Genomic DNA, 20291 nt, shown 5'->3' with positions numbered 1-20291 from the left:
CATGGAACGATAGTCTGCCAAATGGGACTAATTTGGCAGATTATCGCTCCATGTAATAGAGCCCTTATAGTTAAGATGGTGAAAGGATGGTAAAAAAAAAACAGTGTGTGAACAAATAAAAATAATCAGGAACTTATTTTGGCAAGGTCCGTTATTAAATACACTGTGTGCATTGGACGTCTGCCATTCCATTGACTTCAATGCATTACATTGTGTTCAATTAAAGTGCGTCAAAAGCGGACGTCTTTTCTGTTTTTTTTTTTTTACTTAGGCTAGGATCACACTGCGTTTTCAGCATCCGTTTAACGGATCCGTTTTTTTTAGCGTCCAGAAAAATAGGGTCAGCAACGTTTTTTGGTCCGTTTTGGTCCGCCAAAAAAAACGGATCCGTTTTTTTTTATAATGGAAGTCAATGGAAAAACGGATGCACACAAATGAATCCGTTTTTTGCAATCCGTTTTTCATGCGTTTTTTGCAAAAAACGGATGCGTTAAACGGATGCTGAAAACGCAGTGTGAACCTAGCCTTAGTGTGAATAGTGAGAGGTATGTCAGGAAGCTTTTTTTTTAAAGGCATTGTAACTTCAGGCCCGGGCTGAAGCACTGGAGGCGGGCTGACCCACCCCAGTGGCAGGATTATAACGATATGTAACATGTATAACTTTTATTTTATCTGATTGCTTTTACAAAATTCAAACCATTGTTAACAAATATATGTCCCTTAAAATCGCTCTATTACCATGCTTACAGCGCTTTTATCCTTTGGTCTATGGGGCTGTGTGAGGTGTCATTTTTTGCCCAATGACATGTTCTTTCTATTGGTATCTTGATTGCGACTTTTTGATCACTTTTTATAAAATTTTTTCTGGATTTGATGCGACCAAAAATGCACAATTTTGCACTTTGGAATTTTTTGGCGCTGACGCCGTTTACCGTGCAAGATCAGGAATGTGATAATTTAATAGTTCAGCCGATTACGTGTGCGGCGATACCAAATATGTTTATTTATTTATTTATAAAATGGGAAAAGGGGGGTGATTTGGACTTTTATTATGAGAGGGGATTTTTTATTAATAAAAAAACATTTTTACTTATGTTTTTTTTTACATTAACTAGAAGTCCCCCTGGGGGACTTGTATATACACAGCACTGATCTCTCATAGAGATCAATGCTGTGTATATACACAGCAATGATCAGTGAGATCGGTGATACATTGCTCTGGCCTGCTGCAGGCCATAGCAATGTATTGCCGAGCCGGGATCTGCGTCATTGCGACGCTGAGGCCCGACACGGGCAAAAGGAAGAATCCGATCCCGGGGGGGGGGGGGAGATCCAACCCACTAGACACCAGGGAAATGCGGCGCAAAGCCTCCAAATGCAGCTGTCAGGTTTGACAGCTGCATTTAGAAGCTTAATTAGCCGGAGCGGCAACGGGACCCATGCCGGTTAATGGAGGCATTCCCCAGCTGTAAATATCAGCCAGGAGCGGCGCCGTTGAGAGAGGGGTCCTGGCGGGACCCCTCTTTTAACTCCCCCTGCGGCACTATGACGTATCAGATACGTCATGGGTCACTAGGGGGTTAAAGGAGGAAAGAAAGAACACATGGGCTTCTGTATAAGATGTCAGAAAACTTAAAATATCGCTGCCTGTCATGGCTTTACAAGATAAAGGTTCAGTGTTAGGTATTATCTGCTTAACTACTTTGCTATATGGAACATTGCTATGTTTTTACTTATAGCACTCTTCAGCTCCTGGATATTACAGTCAGTGTCTAGGGGTTGCTGTGATTCATAAATGTATGTATCTGGTAAGTGGTCTACTATACAATATATACAGTAGCACTTAAAAGTTGTTGGATAAAGGCAGAAACATCACAATGTTAAAGTGATGTTTTTTCTTACTGAAAAGCACCTGATACTGTTGTTTTGCAATTTGTTTCTATTTTCAGATTATGATCAATATAAAGTGGTGTTTTTTTATTGTAACTTGGTTTAAGAGCATTGCTTTGGTTTAAGAGCTCCCTGTACTGGGTAGGACCAGGAGTGGGGTAGGGGCATGGTCTGCATAGCAGGGTCTGCCGCACTGTACTCTGATACAGGAAGTCTCCCTCACCTTCCAAATCATGGTGGATCAAATTCTGGCTGGGGCTTAGATCAGGGGACAGGGCTGTGGAGGTAATCTCTTCATAGCTGTAACCCATGTCTCCCCAAACAGAGAGTGCTGCATTTATGAGCCCACATCTGCCCTGCTCTTTCCTTCATGCTCCCTGCAGTCTCTGTCAGCCCTTGTTTTTCCCATCCTCTCCATTCCTGCTATAAATGTGCCTGCACTCACACTCAGCTATACACACTGCTGCTATAATCTGCCTGCACTTACACTCAGCAATTCACACTGCTGTATAGAAAAGTATCTGTCACTGTCCCCCTGTGATTCTCACTTCCTGATTGGTCCATGCTGAACACACACCCCTTCCCCATTGGTACAGTCGGGTCATGTGACCATACAGACATCTGACAGCAACCCTGCTTCTCTATTCTAGCTTTTTTGCACAGTGACCAGTATGGGTTTTAACAGTTCCATCCTGTATCTACAAAAAGCTGCTGTGTTATCAGGTGTATGCATTTACTATACATTATACTGAACATGCTGATTTCTATACTGGTCAGTAACTTATAATATGACATATTCAGCGGCTTCTAAATGTTTGTTTAATTTATTTTATGTTATTAGCTAAAATTATTATGTTAATTTGTTTTCCCTGAGACCCATTGGCATCACAACATATGGGGTAAATTCGCCCCTGCGAGCCCCTGGGACGAAGGAATATTTAATGAAAAAGTAACAATTACATTTTAATCCCCTCCTCCATGAGGTATAAATAGGCTCCACCTCCCCCTAGACCTCAGTTTAATTGTAAAGAAACATAAAACACAGGGAGGGAGTGTTGTGATGCCAATGGGTCTCAGGGAAAACAAATTAACATAATAATTTTAGCTTCCCTTACGTCCCATTGGCATCACAACATATGGGGAATTAGCAAGCATTATCCCAAATGGGCGGGTTATTTATTACGTCCGCATTAAGAACAGATCTTGCAAAGGTTGTTCTTGACAAGAAAGAAGTATACAGCCTAAAATATTTCACAAAGGTAGTCAAAGAAGACCAGGTAGCTGCCTGGCATATGTCCTCAAGTGGCACAGCGGCACGCTCTGCCCAAGTGGAGGCCACAGCTCTAGTAGAGTGAGCCCTGGTAAATTCTGGTGGATCCAGATCTGCAGAGGAGTAACATAAGGCAATGGTGTCACAGATCCATATGGATATTGAAGGTTTTGAAGCCTTCCTCCTCCTATTCTTTCCTGCGAAAGGGATAAAGAAATTCTCGTCTTTACAAAAATTACCTACTCTATGTAGATAGATCTTGATAGCTCTGGATACGTCCAATAAAGAAAGATCCAAGTCTTCTTCAGATGATCCAGTAGGAGAAAATACAGGCAATACTATAGGCTGGTTGATGTTGGCAAATGAAGCCACCTTAGGAAGGAATCCTGGAAGGAACCTAAGGATAACCTTGTCTTGGGAAAAAAAAATCACGTATGGAGGTGCAGAGCCAAGGGCTTGAAGTTCTCCAACTCTCTTAGCAGAGGTAATGGCTAGTAAAAGAGAAACTTTCAATGTTAACTTGAAGTCTACTTCCTCCCAAAGCTCAAAGGGAGGAAGACACAGGCGTCTCAACACAAAGGATAAGTCCCATGGGTCTACCTGCTTTACCAGGTTAGGCCTAGTCTAGCCTTAACAAAATTCTTTACCTCCAAGATCTGAAAAAAACGTGAGTTTAGGTGTGCAGAGAGGGCTGCTATCTGCACCTTGATGGAACTAGGTTTTAATCCTTTATAGAAGCCTTCCTGTAAAAACTCCAATGACTGTGGAGTAGAAGGTTTAAGTCCATCAATACTCCTGCTTGCACACCAATCTTGAAAAATCTTCCAAATACGTGCATAAGATTTATTTGTAGTGCTACTACGAGCGTGAGAAAGGGTATACTATACCTTTTTAGAAAAACTAGAGTCCAATACGGTCCTCTTAGTCTCCAAGCTGTCAAGCTGAGGCTTGAAAGATTCCTGCACAGATGTTGACCCTGGAATATTAGATCCGGATGCAGAGGTAACCTCCAAAATTCCCCTCTGCTCATATTTATGGGCAGGGTGAACCATGACCTCTTCGTCCAGAAGGGAGTTATATTACTGACAACTGATCTAGACTGATCTTCGTCAAACTCTGGGAATCATGGCTATGGGAGGAAAGATATACGCCAGCTGGTATGTCCATGGTATTGTCATTGAGTCCACTACCATGGGATTGTCTGCCCTGTAAAGGGAACAGAAATTCCTCCATTTGGCATTGCTTGCTGATGCCATGAGGTCTCTCTGAGGAAGCCCCCGCCTCTGGGTTAGCTGAATAAACACTCTCCTTGAGAGAGACCATTCCCCCGGGAATGTCAGGCCTCGACTCAGTCGATCCGCCAATGTATTGTAGACACCCCTCATCGCAGAGAGTCCGGTTATTCTGGTTTCTGCCCAACAGAAAATCTTCTCTACTTCCCTGAGAAGAGAAGGGGGTCTGGTACCTCCCTGTTTAGGTACGCCACGCAGGCCATGTCGTTCATCCGGATTCTGACTGCTCTCTGTAAAATAAGAGGAGAAAAAAGAGCTGGGTAAATCGCTCTGAGCTCCCTCACGTTGGAGGGCAGAGCGGATTCCTGTTGACTCCAAGATCCTGCAGTCGTGATGACTGTCAGATGAGCTCCCCAACCTGTTCCTGCAGCATCTGTCGTGATGGTTACCCAGTGTGGTTCTGAAATTAAAAATTCCATGTTTGACTTGTCTCCACCACATTAGAGAATGTCTTGTTTGAGTCGATGGAACATGCATCACATCCAAGTCCTTCAGGCCTCGGTTCCATACTGTTAGTGCTTCTTTCTAAAGAAATCTCATGTGCCATAACGCCCATGGCACCGCGTCCACAGCTGAGGCAAGGAGCCCTAGAAAGTGCTCCTTATGGATACCTGACGAGGAGGAATTAGGAATTAAGTCTGATTTCTCTATGTTGATGAGCCAACCTAATTGTTGAAATATGTCCTGGACATAGTTCAACTGAACTCTCAGAAGATCCTGAGTCTGAGTCATAATCAACCAATCGTCCAGGTAAGGGATAACTTTATCCCCTGTAAATGGAAGCGAACCATCATGGTGACACTACCTTTGTGAAAACAAAGGGTGCGGAGGTATTCCGGATGGAAGGACTTTGAATTGTAAGTGTCTTACCTTCCCCTGGATTTGGATGGTGATTCTTAAAAATCTCCTGTGAGCCTTCAGAATTGGTACATGAAGATATGCATCCTGTAGATCTATGGTGACCATAAAATCTCCCTCCTGGAGGATAGATTTTACCGATCTTATGTTCTCCATGTGGAACGTCTTCTTTACAATGCACCTGTTGAGATATTGCAAATCTATAATAAGCCTCCACTTTCCGGATGGCTTCAGCACTAGAAACACTGGGGAGTAAACTCCTTGACCGATCTCGGATAGAGGAACATCCTCTAGAGCCTCAATGGAAAAGGAGGTGAAGAATTTCTGTCTCTAGGACTAAGTGTCTTTCTGGCTTAAGATTTCTTGACAGAAGAAATCTTGGAGGAGGAGGAGGAAGAGATGATAAATGAAGGACATTACCATTTTGAATAATATTTAACACCCAGTGATCTTCCCTTAATTCTTCCCAGGCAGGAAGAAACAAACTCAGACGTCCCCCACTGGACTGCTTCTGGCATCAGAAGTCTGGTTTCTTGTTGGTGTCCTTATTCTGCTGCTTCCCGGAACCTCTTCTGGAATAGTTTCTTCCTCGACCTCTGTACTGGTATCTCCCTTTGCCTCACTGAGGAGATTTTGCTCTGCGAAAGGAATCACGGCTTTTATAGGACAATGGTAATGACTTACCCTCCTTGTCAGACAATTCCTCCATTAATTTATCCAGCTCAAAGCCAAACAGCCTACCTGGCTGGAACTCCATATTACAGAGCTGAATTTTGGAGTTAGCATCTCCAACCCAGGGTTTTAACCATAGCGCCCTTCGGCAGAGGTCGAGAGCGTACTAGTTTTTTTACGCTAACCTGGTTCCCTGAGATGCAGCATTGCAGAGGAAGTCAATGGCCATATTGACCTTTTTTAAGGAGCGAAGGACCTTGTCCCTGCTAGCTCTACCTTCCAAATTTTCCTGGACCTTGGCCAGCCATCTTCTTAGGCTTCTAGAAACCTCAAAAGAAGATATGGAGACTGCCCCTTGGGCTGCCGCTGCCGTATATGATCTCTTGAGGGCTACCCTCACCCTTCTATCCATCGGATCCTTCAGATTGGATCCGTCCTCTGCAGGCAGCACAGTACATTTCGACAGTTTGGCTATGGCCGGGTCCACCTTTGGAGGCTCAATCCAGTCCTTACATTGTTCTTCCTTGAGAACATATAAGGTCTTAAACCTCTTGCTCCAAACCCGGAGCCTTTTTCGGTTCCTTCCATTCCGCCTGTAACATAGACAATGAAGTCTTTCCCACAGAAAAAGCCCTAGGCTTTTTTTTTTTTTTGAGGAGGACAAATCCTTATCCTCTTCTATTTCCACAGGGTGTATTTCAGCTTGCACAGCTTAGCAGAGCTTGTGAATTCTATCAGCTGTGAAATACCCCTTGAATAATTCTTTCTCATCTTCAGAAGTAGAAGAGGTTTCAGAAGAAGAGGATGTTACTTAACTTCATCAATCACAGTAAAACTGAAAATGACCATAATCCTACAGCCATAAAGTAATATACTTAAGGCTGGGAGTAGAGAGAGAAATACTCCGTTTGGTCTTTATCTTAGGACACGGGCAACGATTCTCATTAGCCGCTAAAGTCTTTTGCACATAGTCCTTGACCCATACTACTACATCCTGAACATCAGGCTCCTCATAGGTTTAGGTCTGCATGAAGGACAGCGTACTGAAACACATAGGCATTCATAAATATTTTTATGAAAGAAAGGATGAATCTTCTACGGTATCCATAGCCGTCAGGTAGAGGAGTCTCACACTCGGCACATGAAGTGCTTCCTTAGAAGGTCTTTTGCCAGCAGCAGGACTGGTCTCCATTTCAGACATCTGAAAATAATCAATGGATTACAATACATATAAACCACTAGCCTGGCTAGAGTGATACCAGAAAGAGACACTAGGTGGCAGCAACACTTACTTTTAAGTATAAAGAAGAGAGATCACAGCACTTTTGCACTCAGATGATTTCTATTAGACCCAGATGAGCCACAGAAAATCCTTTCAGAGGAAGACAGCCAGACCTAGAGGTAGCAAAGCTTACCTTCTGCCTTGGACACACAGCTAATCCGGTGTGCAGAGAGCGCGCGCGCCACTGCCAAACCCCGGAAGTGACATCACGCCAACGCCGCAGTGCTGAGACGCACGCAGCGCTGATGCATTCCACAGTCGAACGCGACTGGAAGAAAAGCCAGCGGCTCGGGTGACACGCAGAGTGCGTTCCAAGACGCACTAGGTAAGAAAAACTTAAAAGCTAAGACCTGCAGAAGAAAATATCAGGATACTACCTGGACACCGGCTCCAGCGGCATCCCAGCAATCATTACCTGGAGAGAAAACCTGAATGCAACAGGTAAACAAACATAAAAACGGAGGAGGGACAAAGTCCCCTAGGGCTAACAGCAACAAAGTAAAAAAAGACTGAGGTCTAGGGGGAGGTGGAGCCTATTTATACCTCATGGAGGAGGGGATTAAAATTTCATTGTTATTTTTTCATTAAATATTCCTTCGTCCCAGGGGCTCGCAGGGGCGAATTTACCCCATATGTTGTTATGCCAATGGGACGTAAGGGAATTTAAGTTTTTTTTGGGGTTTGGAACCAATTGTCTGCATTTTAAAAAATTCTTATGGGAAAAGTTGCTTTGGTTTAAGAGTAGATTTAGATTAAAAGCACAGTCCCGGAACGAAATATGCTCATAATACAAGGCACCACAGTATTTATAATTTTTTTCTTGGATAACCCCTTATGGTCCTCTTCCCATGTAGAAAGAGACTGGCCGTTCCGTGACCCAGCTGGGTCACAGAAAGGCCGGCATCAGAAAAGATAATCCTGGATGGTACTGCAGTACCGGACGGATGATCTTTACTGCCGCTGAATTTGGATGCGGGCGCCGCACACTCCATTGTGTGAACTACGTTTCTTGCAGCGCCGCTAGGGATCCTGGCCTGAGTGTATACTATGGGGGACATTTATCAAAGAAAAAATGCATATCTTTTGTTGGAAAATGGCCAGATGCCAATAAATTTATTCACAAATGGCCGTTTTGTGAATAAATATTTGCATCCGGCCATTTTCCGCCTGGTACACCAGGGGAGCGGAGAGGGAGTGTGGAGGGGGCAGAACGGGGGCCACAGACTCAGAGTCTGCTCAATTCATCATTTGGTTTGCAATAAAATAGTCAGGAAACCTACTCCAGCTCTGAGCTGGCGTAGGTTTCCTGGCGTGCACACTCGCGCGCACAGGATTTATGTAGAGGCAGTGCACCTCTACATAAATCTACGTACAGTCGGAGCTGCGGGGACATTTTTAAGTCAGGCGCAGAAAACACCGGACTTAATAATTGCCCCCCTATGTGTATACACTCCGACCAGGATTCCATAGACGGCAGCGCTACATAAGGTCCGTAGTAATCAGGGCCGTTGATTACTACGGAACTTACGTAGTGGGAACATGGCCTGAAACAGTATACAGTGTCACATTAAAAGAAAACAAGCACTAAAAATAACAAGCAAAAAGGGTTATCAAAATGTTTATACATAGCAGTAGTACAGAGGTTTGACAATATCACTACAGGACCCGAGGACCATACACTAAAGACATATATATAGAGATTCACTAAATGGTAAGAAGTTAGTCCAGCAATGATAAGCTGAGAACATCTTATGATCACAGTAGTAGTTACCTCTTTAGTATGTAAAACTTTTTCTGTAAAACTTCCACAAGAAACTTTTTGGAAAAAAAGGATGTACAGTTAGAACTTGGCATGAGCATATTTAATCATTTTTATCTCCTGAACAAACATTATGCTCCTACAGTGTTTGAAGGAGCCGAAACATCTTGCTAACATTTACTCTCCTTTGCTTTCTGATTCCACTGTTACTTTTAATGAACTAAGGGCAATAAGTTCTGCTTTAATAATAGGACGACTGCAGGAAAATAGATACATTATATTGAAAGGATATTATTTGTGTCATTTACATTATGTTTGGAAATATTACATTTGCTAGTAAAAAATATAATGTTACGCAGCTTGACAGAAGGATTCAGTTTTGTAACTTCTACTATAATAGCTTATAAACCACTGATCTCTCTCTCTCTCTCTCTCTCTCTCTCTCTCTCTATATATATATATATATACATATATATGTCTTATTCTCACACAATTAACAATTAACAATAACCATTTGCTTTTTATGTTTCTTTGTCTAACACGGCTGCTCTGATTCTCTTCTCACAAACAAAATATCCAATTAGAGAAGATAAGGCTAATTTTTTTTGCTGTTTGAATGGTTCAAATGTAGTGTTTTAAATGGGTTTAAACAACAAAAAATATGTCAGAGCAAAGTGCTACCAGCAAGGGGACCAAAGTTATTAAAATGGGTGTGCATGTGCCATTAGGTGCATTTCCTTTTCCTTTTGTTATTTTGCGAAAAAGTCCACCATAGAGTTCTACCATAAGAAGGATCAGGGTCCGCTTGGTTTACCTATGTTGTATTTGGATGGCCATCTTCACACCTCATAGATCTTTTATAGCTCTATAGCTCTATTGAATGAACTATTCTAATATAGATCTATTGTATGAACTATTCTTTATCATTTTTTTCTAAATCTTTAGTGTAGACTGGGGGGTCAGGAAGGAAGTACATGGCAAGTGTCCTCTTTAGACATGATGAGCCCTGAGAGAATAGTATTGTGATATTTATAGGATAGCAATGTTATATATGTCACTGGAAGAACAATGTATCTGTCAATTGGGGGATGTATGATATATAAGAGAATTGCTGTTGTAAAAGAAAAACAAAACATGTTTTACATCAGACTGTTTAGTAGAAGTCTTTTGTTGTGAAAAGGGATAAAACTGTGAGACTCAATTTTTCTGCTCTACTTTGTCAGTGCAGTGCTGAATCTGCACACTGATCCGATGTCATACCTATAATGGGATGTATGCTCAAGAGGAAGACTTAAAGTATGTGATTTCCAACACCAGCTGGGAATTCTACTTGTCCCTAGATTTCAGTATGGAGTGACAACCAATTTAGAGCTACAATACTATACAGCAGTGATGGCAAACCTTGGTAAAACAACAATTCCCATCATGACTGGACAATCAAAAATATGTCTTTGGCTGCCCAGGTATGATGGGAATCGTAGTTTTGCAACAGTTGGACTACCATACTACATACAGTAGGGACCTTGCTACTATATAGGGGCATGCTTAACTACTATACAGGGGCACAAGGGATCTAACTACTATATGTGCTGGAGCCAGAAGCCTAAAATCTATCCCTGGCAGATTCTGGGGAAAGGGTTATTTGCCAGGAGAAGACTTTTAGATGGCTTGGACTTGATCGAGAGAAAAAGTCAAAATGAACAACTCTGATCAGAGAAGACGCCCCCTGTGAGTCACTGAATGTAACTGCATTCTCTTATAGTGTCTGTAGTGGTAATGGCCATGGTGTGGTAGTATTACGTAGGTATTATATATTGGTATCATTGGTAAAATCTTTCTGTTTTGTTCAGTAGCAGTATGGAGGCTATTTGTAATCACTGTATGATGGTAATATTTGTCAGCAACAATGTTATAGGATAACTATGTATGTACTGAGCACTTTGAGGGCATCGTGCTGTGTGAGTAAAACAAAAGGCATTATACTGTGTGAGCATACTTAGAGTGTGCTCTTAAAGGGGTTTATGTGGGCAATAATAATTATTAGCAGAGCACTCACTACACAGTATAGAGCACTCTCCCTGTATGCACCCTGGCCTCATGTCCTACAGATTTTGATGGGGCTGCACCAGGGGGGGTTGGGAGGGTACCAAAGGCAAATTCTGCACAGGGTGCCATCTACCCTAAGACTGGCCCTGTTAACAACCAAGGTATTGCTCATAGGAGTCTACTGGGGGACTGCAAAAGTGTATTACAAAAGTTTTTTTTTCTTAAATATAATTCCTATAGATACATCCCATGATTCTAATGGAGCCACATCATAAAGGGGCGGGGGCTCCTCTCACTGGGGGCGGGCCAGCCGGCCTCCAGTGCTTCACCCCCAGCTGGTGCCCGGGAATAGAATGGCACAGTACATGGGAACCAGGCCATGGTTCAAAAAAAGGACTGTGGCACCAGCTTCCCAGTGTTGGTGCTGTTCTATCCATGTGAAATTCTTAAAGCAAATGTACTGCTGGTACTTTTGTTTCAAGGTAAAACTGAAAAAAAAATTATTAAAAAATACCATCTATGTCAAAATGATATATATATATGTTAGGACTCGAGCCGTGCATTCAGCTCCTGGCATCGCAGATGTGTGCGGCCAAAGCATTCATAACAACCGATTAGGCCATTTGCTGTGGGCGCGATGACGGCGTCCATAGCAGCCGGACTGCTTCTCTTGTTTTTCACCTACTCTGCTCTGCTGTTCCATGTTGTAGCAGAGGCCAGGGTTTCACTCCCCTGGCTGATCAACTTAGGTGTTGTGTGTGTGCTCACTGATTGTTGACTAACAGCTGACTCACCAGTAAGCTGTCAGTATCTGTGCAGGACCTAGAGCCTCAGCCCCAATCAAGCCTGAGGCTGGGACTACAGGTTGCATAAGTACCAGCATTTGTATCATGTTCCTGCCTGTGATAGTATCTAGCTCCTAGTTTACTTGATCTAGCGCTTTCCTGCATTTATTATCTGGTTACCTGACTTCGGCTATTAACCCTTTGACTACCCTACTGGACACGATTTTGTACTTTGCTGCTCGGTTGGTTTTGACTTGGACTCCTGACTTTCCCTTTATTGTGTTGTGTATTGTCTTGTTTTGTTCTGTGTTCCACTCAGTCAGATCAGGGACTGCCGTCCAGTTGTCCGTTGCTATTAGAGCTTCTGAGGCAAGCAGGTAGGGGCAGTGGGGCAGGTGCCAGCTTCAGGGCTCACCTGTCCTTGTGTTTCCCTGTCCCTATCCTAACATTATCACAGGCCATTACTCTCGTCAGCTATCTCGGCGGCTCACAATGTCCGTTGAACCGTCCGTCGCTGACCACCTGGATGAGATTGCTACCCAGATGAAGGGACTGGCAGGTGTAGTGACCCACCTGTCCCAACGAGTGGATTCCCTGACCCAGACTGCAACCCAGATGACTCCAGCTCCTGCCCCAGTGACTGTACCTGTGCAGACTACTAGGTCCAAGATGCTTGTGCCAGGCTGATTTGATGGTAATCCCGATAGATTTAGGTCTTTTAGGGAGTCTTGCCTCCTGTATTTCCGCTTTAACCCTTTCTCTGGTGATGCAGAGAGGGTAGCCATGATTATTTCCCTTCTCCAGGGGGCTCCCCAGGATTGGGCCTTGTCATTACCAGTTGGGGCTCCAGAGTGGAGTTCGGTCCAGTCTTTCTTTTATTCTTTAGGTCAGATCTATGATGACCCAAACCGCGCTGCCCTGGCAGAGTCTCACTTGTTGTCTATCCAGCAAGGTCACCATACTGCTGAAGACTACTCTGCTGAGTTTAGGCAGTGGAGTGCGGTTACTGGGTGGGCAGATGTGCCATTAAAAACCCTTTACCGCCAGGGATTATCTGATAGTATCAAGGATGCAATGGACAGCCATCCCCCTCCTGACTCCCTAGGTGACCTTATGACATTAGCGGTCTCCATTGACAGAAGGCTTAGGGAGAGGAAACGGGAGAAGCAAGGGGTGACAACTATGGTTCCTTGTCATGGTCAGTTAGCCGGTCCTAAGGTAACTTCTCTCAGGAATGCTGCAGTCTCATCCCCTACTCCACCAAAGGAGGAACCTATGATACTGGGGTCCACCACCGCTGCCACCCGCAGGAAACATCGCCTGGACAATTCCCTGTGTCTGTATTGTGGAAAACCGGGCCACTTCATCAGAGAATGTCCATCCAGGCCTAACCAGCATCCGAGAAAACACCAGTGCCTGAGTGATGATCTGGAGGGTCACTCAGGCACACAGGTATCCCCTAAGGTTTTTGACAAATTCTTGTTACCTGTTACGTTGTCTTCTGGTGAGGTAATTTTTTCGTGTCAGGCCATGGTGGACTCGGGTGCAGCCCTGAGTTTTATCCGCACATCTGTTGCCTTGTCCTTGGGGTTAAAGTTAATTCCTCTATGTTATCCATTTTCTGTTTCAGGTGCCAACTCTGCCCCTTTAAGTGGGGGTAACATCAGGTTTCGTACCCCAGAGGTCTCCATGGGGGTTGGCTGTCTCCACCATGAACTGATATCTTTTTTTGTTATGGACAAACTAGCCGCAGATGTAATCCTTGGGTTGCCATAGTTGCGACTCCACAATCCTGTGTTTAGTTGGAGAACCTCTGAACTTATCAAGTGGGGTAGCTCTTACGATTCACGTTTAACTAAAGTTTATCCGTCTTTGTGTTCTGTATCTGACATGTTGGTTCTTCCAGAATTTATTTCAGATTTTGGTGATGTATTCGATGAGACGGTTGCTGACTCCTTGCCTCCTCACCGTCCGTATGATTGTGCCATTGACCTAGTGCCCGGGGCCAAGTTCCCCAAGGGGCGGATTTTTAACCTGTCCCCCCCGGAGCGAGAGTCAATGCGGCAATACATACAGGACAGTTTGAGGAAGGGTCACATCCGCCCATCTGTGTCTCCTATGGGTGCTGGATTCTTCTTTGTAGAAAAGAAAGATGGTGGGCTATGCCCTTGTATTGACTACAGAGAACTTAATAAAATAACTGTCAAGGACCAGCATCCACTTCCCCTGATCCCGGATCTGTTAAATCAGGTAGTTGGGGCTCGTTGGTTCTCGAAAATCGATCTTAAGGGAGCCTATAATCTGATCCGCATCAGGGAAGGTGATGAGTGGAAAACGGCATTTAACACGCCAAAAGGTCATTTTGAGTACCTGGTGATGCCCTTTGGGCTCAGTAATGCTCCTGCTGTTTTTCAAAGATTTGTCAATGACATATTTCGCGATTTATTTGGACAATTTGTTGTTATATATCTTGATGACATCCTCATCTATTCTCCTGACTTGCCCTCTCATCAGAGACATGTGCGTGAGGTGTTAACCAGACTCAGAAAAAATTACCTACGTGCGAAATATTCCAAGTGTTTATTTGGAGTTAAAGAGGTTGGGTTCTTGGGCTATATTCTTACCCCTGATTCAGTGCAGATGGACCCTAGTAAGGTGTCAGCAGTGCTCGAGTGGGCTAGGCCCACTACCCTGAAGGAAGTCCAAAGATTTCTGGGCTTTGCAAATTTCTATAGGAAGTTCATTCGTAATTTTTCCTTGGTTGCCAAGCCACTGACTGAACTTACTAAGAAAGGAGCAGACCCAGCCTCTTGGTCACCAGAAGCCAAACAGGCTTTCACTCAGTTAAAGAAAAGTTTGTCTTCTGTCCCTGTCTTGGTGCATCCTAATTTAGAGCTTCCATTCGTTGTTGAGGTTGATGCCTCAGAATCTGGTGTAGGGGCGGTACTTTCCCAAGGTCAGGAACCCTATACTAATCTGAGGCCTGTTGCATATTTCTCCAGGAGATTCTCCACTTCTGAGGCCAACTATGACGTTGGCAACCGGGAGCTGCTGGCTATTAAGTGGGCTTTTGAGGAGTGGAGACATTTCCTGGAGGGAGCTAGACACCAGATTACAGTCTTAACCGATCACAAAAATCTCCAGTATCTGGATAAGGCTAAGAAGTTAAACCCACATCAAGCTCGTTGGGCTCTGTTTTTTACCCATTTTAATTTCATTGTTACGTACCGTCCTGGCTCTAAGAACATAGAAGCAGATGCTTTATCCAGGAGTTTTGGTGTCTCTGAGGTCTCTGAGGTAGAACCCGTTAACATTCTACCTCAAGGCATTGTGTTGGCTGGTATGTCTGTTGACCTTAAAACAGAAATTTTGAGGTCTCAAGATAACGCGCCGGCTAATGTACCTTCCGATAAGTTGTTTGTTCCTGTTAATCTGAGATTAGCAGTACTTAAAGAGATTCATGCGTCCACTCTAGCCGGTCATCCTGGCATTGCTGGGACAGGTTATTTGTTGTCCCGCTCATGCTGGTGGCCTTCCTGGCAGAGGGATGTCCGGGAATACGTTAAGTCCTGTGAGACGTGTGCCCGGGCAAAAAACCCAAGGTCTCTGCCTGAAGGTTTGCTCCAACCTCTTCCGTTGCCTCGTCGTCCATGGTCCCATCTTTCCATGGACTTTGTCACAGATCTTCCTGCATCGCAGGGCAAAACTGTGATCTGGGTAGTAGTGGACAGATTTAGTAAGATGAGTCATCTAATTGCGTTAAAGAAATTGCCTAACGCAAAGACCCTTGCCAAACTATTCATACGTCATGTCCTCAGGCTACACGGTATACCCTCTAATATTGTCTCTGACCGGGGGGTGCAGTTTGTGTCTAAGTTTTGGAGGGCGTTCTGTGGGTTGTTGAAAATCTCCCTGTCATTTTCTTCGGCGTTTCACCCAGAAACAAATGGGCAAACAGAACGTACCAACCAGTCCCTCGAACAGTATTTAAGGTGCTATGTGTCTGACAACCAAAATACATGGTCGGAATACCTACCCATGGCGGAATTTGCCCTGAACAACCACGTCAATGCATCTACTCAGCAAACCCCCTTCTATTGCAATTATGGTTATCACCCCAGATTCTCAGCAGTGCCTAACCAAGAGTCACATTTCACTTCAGTTAAAGAACTCACACAAAAACTGTGCACAGTTTGGGCGGAGAGTCTTGCGACTCTAACCGTATCCCAACAAAAACATATCCAATATGCCAACCGTAGACGTCGTTCTGGTCCTCAGTATGAAGTGGGTGAGAAAGTGTGGTTCTCCACTAAGAACCTCAGACTTCGTGTGCCTTCAGCTAAATTTACTCCCAGGTACATAGGCCCGTTCCCCATTGAAGAAATTATTAACCCTGTGTCATTTAAGTTACAGTTACCCCGATCATTAAAGATTCATCCTGTATTCCACAAGAGCCTCCTTAAGAAGTACACTCCTCCAGCAGTTGCTTGTCCTCCTCCCCTTCCAGTTGTGGTCCAGGGTGAATTGGAGTACGAGATTTAAAGGATTCTTGACTCAAGAAGAATTCGTAGGACCATACAGTATCTGGTACATTGGAAGGGGTATGGCCCGGAGGAGCGTACATGGGTAACGGCACGAGATCTTCATGCCCCTGATTTAATAAAAAAATTTCATCTGTCATACCCTTATAAGCCTGGAGGTCCTTGTAAGGGTCCGGAGGCCCCTCCTCAGGGGGGGGTTTCTGTTAGGACTCGAGCCGTGCATTCAGCTCCTGGCATCGCAGATGTGTGCGGCCAAAGCATTGATAATAACCGCTCAGGCCGGTTGCTGTGGGCGCGACGACGGCGTCCATAGCAGCCGGACTGCTTCTCTTGTTTTTCACTTACTCTGCTCTGCTGTTCCATGTTGTAGCAGAGGCAGGGCCGCCGATAGGGCAGTACAAGTGGTACTGCCGTATGGGGCCCGGACCCTAAGAGACACGAGGGGGGGGGCCCGGCGGGCCTGCCGGCCGCCGCTCCCCGCCCCCCGACCGCTACGCTAGGGGGGTCCGCACGGCCCCCCTTGCCACCTGTTTTTGAGCATCCCGAGAAGCTGCGGCCACGCAGCTTCTCGGGATGCACTGATCGCTTTAATGTTCCGCCCGCACAGCGGGCGGAACATTAAAGCGATCAGAATACAGGAGAAGGACCTGTCAGCGTCCTCCTCCTGTATTCTCTCCCATAGGCTGCCGGCACTTCATACCAGCAGCCTATGGGAGGCCAGGCCGTGATCATGTGCCCCTCCGGCAGGCGTGATGATGTGACGTCATCACGTCTGCCGGAAGTCCCGTACCTGCGGCTCGCAAGATGGAGCCCGAAGAGGAGGAGGAAGAGCTGCTGCCTGCACAGCGCGGATTAGGTGAGTAGGATAACACCTATAGATTCTGGATTCTATGATGAACGTCCTATACCCCAGAAAGAAAAACAGGGGGGGAAAGAAATAACCGAATGGTAAAATGAATAAACTAAACACCTATAAGCCCATCCGATATACAAATGAACCAAAGATATACAACGCATAAGTACAAAAAAACTTTATTGGAAAATATCGCAACAATGATATGGGCAAGAAAAAAAACATAAAAACAAACAAAGACCCGGGAGGTGGGAGACCAAACATGAGGACAGGTATATGTTTAAAAATTAAAGTGCAAGTGCATATCTTAAATGCTCATAATTTGGCTATACATAGCCCGGTTGTAAACATATAGTAAAGTACAAATACTAGAGTATATCCAAAAACACAGGCTGCATAGCTCAATAAGACAAGGTATAAGCAGGTGCACATAAACAATGTTACCCAGGGATACAGTTCCCAAAGCCTCAGGCCTCCCACCTCACACTCCTCCAACGTCGTTTCGCTATTGGCTTCTTCAGGGAGTGATAAGGGGGAGACCAAGAGGATGTTATATAGTATGCCCCGATGCCCTATTGGATGGCAATGTTAGTCTCACCTGCATCGTATTACATGGCGGTATTACATGTAATACGATGCAGGTGAGACTAACATTGCCATCCAATAGGGCATCGGGGCATACTATATAACATCCTCTTGGTCTCCCCCTTATCACTCCCTGAAGAAGCCAATAGCGAAACGACGTTGGAGGAGTGTGAGGTGGGAGGCCTGAGGCTTTGGGAACTGTATCCCTGGGTAACATTGTTTATGTGCACCTGCTTATACCTTGTCTTATTGAGCTATGCAGCCTGTGTTTTTGGATATACTCTAGTATTTGTACTTTACTATATGTTTACAACCGGGCTATGTATAGCCAAATTATGAGCATTTAAGATATGCACTTGCACTTTAATTTTTAAACATATACCTGTCCTCATGTTTGGTCTCCCACCTCCCGGGTCTTTGTTTGTTTTTATGTTTTTTTTCTTGCCCATATCATTGTTGCGATATTTTCCAATAAAGTTTTTTTGTACTTATGCATTGTATATCTTTGGTTCATTTGTATATCGGATGGGCTTATCGGTGTTTAGGTGAGTAGGATGTTTGTTTTTTTTAGGGGCACCACTGGGGGCGTTATTAGTGTATGGGGGCACCTCTGGGGGCATTATTAGTGTATGGGGGCACCTCTGGGGGCATTATTAGTATATGGGGGCACCTCTGGGGGCATTATTAGTTCATGGGGGCACCTCTGGGGGCATTATTAGTATATGGGGGCACCTCTGGGGGCATTATTAGTGTATGGGGGCACCTCTGGGGTCATTATTAGTATATGGGGCACCTCTGTGGGAATTATTAGTATATGGGGCACCTCTGGGGGCATTATTAGTTCATGGGGGCACCTCTGGGGGCATTATTAACTCATGGGGGCATCTCTGGGGGCATTATTAGTGCATGGGGGTACCTCTGGGGGCATTATAAGTTCATGGGGGCTACCTCTAGGGGCATTATTAGCTCATGGGGGCACAGCTGGGAATCCTACATACAGGGGGCACAGCAGGGGATCCTACATACAGGGGGCATCCCACACAGCGCAGTTACTATGGGAGCCTACAGGGGGGAGAAAGGAAAGGAAGTTGCTAGAAATGTGCGGAGCCTAAATTGTTTGTCTCGCAGGTTCTAAGGGGATGAAACGTATCTGGAAGGAATCATCATTGAGGTCTGTGCCGGATCGAGAGGAAAAGGGAAAGTGACGCCTCAGATCAAAGAAGACGTCACCTGTGAGTCACTGTATGACACTTTTCTTATTTTGTAGAACATCATTTAGTAGGGGCGCCCCGAGGTGACAGCTACTACATTATCTGTATTTAGAGATATCACTGTGTTATCTGTTGTGTTACATAGGACTGCAGGTGACTACTACATTATCTGTACTCAGAGATATCACTGTGTTATCTGTGGTGTTACATAGGACTGCAGGTGACTACTACATTATCTGTACTCAGAGGGATATCACTGTGTTATCTGTGCTGTTACATAGGACTGCAGGTGACATCTACATTATCTGTACTCAGAGGGATATCACTGTGTTATCTGTGCTGTTACATAGGACTGCAGGTGACATCTACTACATGATCTATACTCAGAGATATCACTGTGTTATCTGTGCTGTTACATAGGACTGCAGGTGAAATCTACTACATTATCTGTACTCAGAGATACCACTGTGTTATGTGATGTTACATAGGACTGCAGGTGATATCAGGTGATTTCTCCAGGTTGCAGAAGTTCAAACTTCATCGTGCCCTGGTGTGCTGGTGTCTGTATGTCTGTATACATGTGTGCTGGTGTCTGTATGTCTGTATACATGTGTGCTGGTGTCTGTATACATGTGTGCTGGTGTCTGTATGTCTGTATACATGTGTGCTGGTGTCTGTATGTCTGTATACATGTGTGCTGGTGTCTGTATACATGTGTGCTGGTGTCTGTGTGTGAGATCAATTCTAGAGAACTGGCTCATATATCCCATTTTCCCCAGTGGCTTAAAATGTAACCTCTGTTATACAGTTATAAAATTGTAGAACCTAAATGTGAACAAGGTGCAATTCAAATAGACACTTACTTGTATAGCTGTCTCTTGTGCTCTGTATGCAGTGCATTATACTCACCCTTGCTACGTACAATTTATAGCGTGTCTACAAGCCCAGCGGGGCTCATTATGATGGAGACTAAAACTTATACAAGAGTGGGGTAGGGGTTCCCCTGTATTCAGAATGCTGTTGAGTGCTAGGCAATGCCCCGTCTGGGATTATTGAATTTCGAGGGTCTATGCAGAGCAGGATAAAGACACCTCTGCTGCACAAACAGGATCTCCTAGAAAGCGTTCTCACCGCCATGTATTCGCTATCACTGTCTTGGGTGAGCTAAACTAGTCTGCCTGGGGGCTGTATGATTTGTATATGCTCACTAACATGGAACAGCCTCATTATATTAGCCTTATCAATAT

Source organism: Dendropsophus ebraccatus, chromosome 6 (genome assembly GCF_027789765.1).
Source record: "Dendropsophus ebraccatus isolate aDenEbr1 chromosome 6, aDenEbr1.pat, whole genome shotgun sequence".
Classification (NCBI taxonomy): Eukaryota; Metazoa; Chordata; class Amphibia; order Anura; family Hylidae; genus Dendropsophus; species Dendropsophus ebraccatus.
This window is presented reverse-complemented; position numbering follows the sequence as displayed.